This window comes from Stenella coeruleoalba (assembly GCF_951394435.1).
Source record: "Stenella coeruleoalba genome assembly, chromosome: 6".
Taxonomy (NCBI): Eukaryota; Metazoa; Chordata; class Mammalia; order Artiodactyla; family Delphinidae; genus Stenella; species Stenella coeruleoalba.
In genome coordinates this window covers 62,675,936-62,681,935 of record NC_137151.1, presented here as the reverse complement: position 1 = coordinate 62,681,935, position 6,000 = coordinate 62,675,936, and the positions used below count along the sequence as shown (strand labels likewise).

The 6,000-nt window shown below is 44.8% G+C and overlaps 1 protein-coding gene across 1 annotated transcript in view; it reads left to right on the top strand.

The window, feature by feature from the left end:
- Positions 1 to 4,079: 4,079 nt before the first annotated feature.
- The window catches only part of LOC307187806 (sodium channel protein type 1 subunit alpha), a 204,098-nt gene continuing 202,177 nt past the window's right edge, over positions 4,080 to 6,000 (top strand). The window contains exon 1 of the mRNA XM_079924343.1: positions 4,080 to 4,224. The gene's annotated coding sequence lies outside the window, so the exon portion shown is untranslated. The remainder of the gene's footprint in view (positions 4,225 to 6,000) is intronic.

Genomic DNA, 6,000 nt, shown 5'->3' with positions numbered 1-6,000 from the left:
GGAATATCCAGCAGAGAGAAAGATTCTCAATAGCAGATCTAGATCCAATAAGTATAAGAGATCTTTGGGGGCTTATGGGCTTAGCTTAGTAGGAATGAAAAGTGAGATTAATTTTAAATGAATAGAAAAGATGTGTACTTGAATGGGAAAAAAAACCCTATGAACCCACTTACTGTTTGGATATAAATCTCATGGAAATGTTTTACTCTCCCTGTGCCCAGTGTATCTGATGGCAAATATAGCACAAGTTATCCATATTCTTTAGTTAATACAATACAGTAAAATAGTAGACCATTTAAAATTGTATTTCAATGTCTATCTGAGCCTTAGCAAATATAACTTACTGGTTCAATATAACTGAATATTAATATACACAGCTAGGTTAGTATTTTAGAAATCCAGTATCAGCCTATTGTCATTATAGCTGTTGTTTTGCTTTTTATTAAGAGGAACACTATCTTTTCTTAGAATAGGGAGACAGGGACATACTTGAATAGAAATTTTATTTTTACTTTTTATATTTATTTTATGGAAATTGTGATTCATTTTTGTACCCATTGGAATGTTCTGGGCCACAGTAGATATTATTCACATCAAGACATATTGAGTCTAATAGGATATTATTTACACCAACACATATTGAGTCTATTAATATGTCTCTTGGGATTAAGTGAGTGCAAGCAGTTAGTTGAATAGTAAAAGAAAAGTGTTGGAGAGAAGTACCATACTTTTTGCTCTGTAACTGCTCTATAAGAAGAATAAAACTTCTGCTACTGTTTCATCCTACAAATATGGTAGTGAAACACTTAGTCTCTTCTAATACTTTACTGTTGAGATATTTTAAGTGGTTTTATTGAAATGAAAGGATATGAAAATTACCTCAGAAGTATAGTAAAGAAACTAAAGAAGAATAAAAGATTAAGATGTTAAATGCTCTAATAGCAAAATAATCACTGAGTCTCTTGTGAACCTCCAATGGACACAGTATTTTCACTAACTCACTAATAAGGTCTTACATTCTCTGATATGAAATGTACAAGGAAAAGAAATAACCGATGATTTTTTGGTAGGATAACTAATTCAATAGATATTTATTGACTGCCGTCTTTGTTAGATACTATTCTAGGCACTGGGGGAAAAAAGGAGTGAACAAAACAGAAAACAGTTTCAGTCTTTAATAATAATAACAACAGTAACAATAGCTAGTAGTAGTTGGGCATAATTACACCAGATCCTGCATGATCTATTCATCTAATTTATCCCTCAATTAATATTTATAACGAATTTCTTCTTGTCCCCTTCTTTTCTTCATTATCCTTCACTCCCCTCATTTGTAGTTAAAAAAAAAATCACAACAATCCGAGTTCATTCTGAGCAATATGGCAGAAAGGAGCTTTGGGGGTAGGGAGGGGGCTGAGGCTTGGCGTGGTTCTGTTATAAATGTCATGTGCCTGGATTCTCCTCCTCACCGCAAGTTGTTAGAACAGCCCTGAGCAGTACTCAGCTTTCTGGGGATTTTGTTTCATCTTTATGAAGTACTAACACAGTATTGGGATCTATACTTAAAATAGGCCTCTCGTCGTGGTCCCACTTAAGTAGCCTGAAGAGTCAGGAGAACTAAGAAAAGAAAAGTAAGGTATGGAACAAGCAAGCTAGAACAGTGAGGGAAAACGGGTCAGGGACACCTCCGTAGACAACTACAGGTGGCATAGATATCACTGTAAAAGCCTCCCCCTGCAGGATTAATGGTAAGAAACGGATCCAGAAAGTGAACTTGTGGACAGCAAGTCATGCCCTGTTTGTAGTAGGTAAGTCTTAAACTGTGACGTGGCCTCCGAAGATATGAAAGACAGCCCGCCTACAGCTCTGGATTCCTGCGACCTTACAGCTTGCTCACTCTACTTATAGCTAGCTCTCTTTGGGTGTTCCTCTGAAGGGGGGAGGGCTCTGGGGAGCTGCATCCACTCACTCATTCGTGTCTGTATCTGGTTTTTAATCTTTGCACCACTTGCTGCTAATTTGGTATAAACTAAAATGACAACAACTGTGAACTAAGTCTGAGTATACATTCCCTAGTCACTGATCACAGACCAGTTCTGTGTAGTCTGGTCAGCACAGGTAGGCTGCTTAACCACATTGCACCAGGCTGGTCACTTCAAAGGGGTCTGCGTTGCCTGATTTATTGGGGGAACACATTGCACTATAGAAATACACATTTATTATTTCCTTAAAATCTAGTATTCACTCCTCAGATTGCAAAAATAACATGTTCTTTGTAGAAACTGGAAAAACACAGAAACACAAAAAGAAGGAAAAAAATACAGTAAGTCCCCTACATATGAATGAGTTCTGTTCTGAGAGTGTGTTCGTAAGTCCAGTTTGCTTTTAAGTCCAACAAAGTTAGCCTAGGTACCCAGCTAACACAGTCAGCTATATAGTACTGTACTGTAATAGGTTTATAATAGTTTTCACACAAATAATACATAAAAAACAAACACAAAAATAAAGAAAACATTTTAAATCTTGCAGTACAGTACCTTGAAAAGTACAGTAGTACAGAACAACAGCTGGCATACAGGGGCTGACATTGAGTGAACCGGCAGGAAGAGTTACTGACTGGAAGAGGGAAAGGAGGTGGGAGGTGGTAGAGCTGAAGGGTAGTCAGCAATAGGAGACGGAGGGCGAGCTGCAATTTCACTCACAGCTGACGGTGATGGCACAGGTTCCGCTTCCTTGCTGGATTCAATTCTATCTACCCTCTTGAAAAAACGATCCACTGATGTCTGGGTAGTAGCTCTTTTTTCCTCGTCATAGATGACACGGTAGCACTGGATTGCATTCTGAACGACTGCTGCAACCTTTGTGTACCGGCCTAGTTTGGGTCCTGTGCCTCAAAAACTAACAGTGCCCCCTCAAATAAACAAAATCCCCTTGCCATTTCCTGCGTTGTGAATCTCTTCGGTTCTTCAGTTACTTCTTCTTCCTCTTGTCTCTCTTCATCCTTTCTCTGGGCTTCCAGTTCCATCAGGTCTTCATTAGTAAGCTCCTTGTGTTGCACAGCAAGGAGTTCAATGAAGTCGTCCCCTTGCTGATCTAGCTCCAGCTTCTCGCTGAGGGTCACTAAGTTGCTGAAGACCTCTTTGGACTCCTTATCCACCTTTGCAAATCCACGAAAATTATGAATAGACTGCAGGCAAACCTTCTTCCAAACCCCATTCATGGTGATGGCTGTAACCTCACGTCAAGCAAAGTCAATGTTTTTTATGGCCTTGTAGATGTTATATGCCTTTCAAAATTGTCGCAAGGCTGTTCCTGACTCATCACTCACCTCTACTGCCTGATGAAAAGTCTGACGTAAATAATATTTCTTAAAAGTCGCTATAACTCCCTGGTCCATAGGTTGGATGAGCAACATAGTATTTGGTGGCAGATGCAGTACTTTGACGTTGGGATGAAAGTTGTCCATGAATGGGGTGTGGCCTGGAGCACTGTCGAGCAGCAAAAGAATATTGAATGGGGCATCCTTCTCCAAGCAATATTTCTGTACCTCGGGGATAAAGTGGTGGAAAAATAGTTCTGGAAAATGGCCTGTGTAACCCAGGCTTTGCAGTTACTCTTCCACACACCGGGAAGAGAGCCCTTGGCTGTTTTTAAGTACTCTTGGGTTCACTGAATGAAGAACTAAGAGAAGTTTCAGCTTCATATCTCTGGAAGCATTGCCACCAAACAACAGAGTTAGCCTATCCTTTGCTGCTTTCTAGTCCGGCATCAACTTTTCCTCCTTACTGATGTAACTTTGGTCTGGCATCCTCTTCCAGTACAGTCCTGTCTCACCCACATTAAAAACCTGCTCGTGTGAATACATGCCTTCATCAATTATTTCTCAAAGCATTTCAGAAAATTCCCAGGCAGATACCGTATCTGCACTTGCTGCTGCACCACTTTCTTTTATGTTGTGAAGTTTGGCTCTAGCCTTGAACCGATGAAACCAGCCATGGCTGGCATTAAAAGATGCACCTCTGATTCTCTGCCGTTTTTCTTCTTCAAGACTTCATAGGGGAGGAGCTTCAAGATGGCGGAAGAGTAAGACGCGGAAATCACCTTCCTCCCCACAAATACATCAGAAATATATCTACATGTGGAACAACTCCTACAGAACACCTACTGAACGCTGGCAGAAGACCTCAGACCTCCCAAAAGGCAAGAAACTCCCCACGTACCTGGGTAAGGCAAAAGAAAAAACAGACAAAAGAATAGGGCCGGGACCTGCACCAGTGGGAGGGAGCTGTGAAGGAGGAAAAGTTTCCACACACTAGGAAGCCCCTTCGCGGGCAGAGACTGTGGGTGGCGGAGGGGGGAGCTTCGGAGCCGCGGAGGAGAGCACAGCAACAGGAGTGTGGAGGGCACAGCGGAGAGATTCCCGCACAGAGGATTGGTGCCGACTGGCACTCACCAGCCCGAGGGGCTTGTCTCTCACCCGCCAGGGCTGGCGGGGCTGCGAGCTGAGGCTCGGGCTTCGGTCGGAGCACCGGGAGAGGACTGGGGTTGGCGGAGTGAACACAGCCTGAGGGGGCTAGTGAGCCACGGCTAGCCGGGAGGGATTCCGGGAAAAAGTCTGGGGCTGCAGAAGAGGCAAGAGACGTTTTCTTGCCTCTCTGTTTCCTGGTGCGCGAGGAGAGGGGATTAAGAGTGCTGCTTAAAGGAGCTCCAGAGACGGGCGCGAGCCGCGGCTAAAAGCGCGGACCCCAGAGACGGGCGTGAGACGCTAAGGCTGCTGCTGCCGCCACCAAGAAGCCTGTGTGCCAGCACAGGTCACTCTCCACACCTCCCTTCCGGGGAGCCTGTGCAGCCTGCCACTGCCAGGGTCCCGGGGTCCAGGGACAACTTCCCCGGGAGAACACACAGCGCGCCTCAGGCTTGTGAAACGTCACGCCGGCCTCTGCCGCCGCAGGCCCGCCCCGCACTCCGTGCCCCTCCCTCCTCCCGGCCTGAGTGAGCCAGAGCCCGCGAATCAGCGGCTCCTTTAACCCCGTCCTGTCTGAGCGAAGAACAGACGCCCTCAGGCGACCTACACGCAGAGGCGGGGCCAAATCCAAAGCTGAGCCCCTGGGAGCTGTGAGAACAAAGAAGAGAAAGGGAAATCTCTTCCAGCAGCTTCAGGGGCAGCGGATTAAATCTCCACAATCAACTTGATGTACCCTGCATCTGTAGAATACCTGACTAGACAACGAATCATCCCAAATTGAGGAGGTGGACTTTGGGAGCAAAGATATATTTGTTTATCCTTTTTCTGTTTTTCCGTGTGGATGATAGGCTCTTGGTGCTCCAGCCAGGCGTCAGGGGTGTGCCTCTGACGTGGGAGAGCCAACTTCAGGACACTGGCCCACAAGAGACCTCCCAGCTCCGCATAATATCAAACGGCGAAAATCTCCCAGAGATCTCCATCTCAACATCAAGACCCAGCTCCACTCAACGACCAGCAAGCTACAGTGCTGGATGCCCTATGCCAAACAACTAGCAAGACAGGAACACAACCCCACGCATTAGCAGAGAGGCTGCCTAAAATCATAATAAGGCCACAGACACCCCAAAACACACTACCAGACATGGACCTGCCCACCAGAAAGACAAGATCCAGCCTCATCCACCAGAACAGAGGCACTACTCCCCTCCACCAGGAAGCCTACACAACCCACTGAACCAACCTTCGCCACTGGGGACAGACACCAAAAACAGCAGGAACTACGAACCTGCAGCCTGCAAAAAGAAGAACCCAAACACAGTAAGTTAAGCAAAATGAGAAAACAGAGAAACACAGCAGATGGAGGAGCAAGGCAAAAACCCACCAGACCAAACAAATGAAGAGGAAATAGGCAGTCTACCTGAAAAAGAATTCAGAATAATGATAGTAAAGATGATCCGAAATCTTGGAAATAGAATAGAGAAAATACAAGAAACGTTTAACAAGGACCTAGAAGATTTAAAGAGCAAACAAACAGT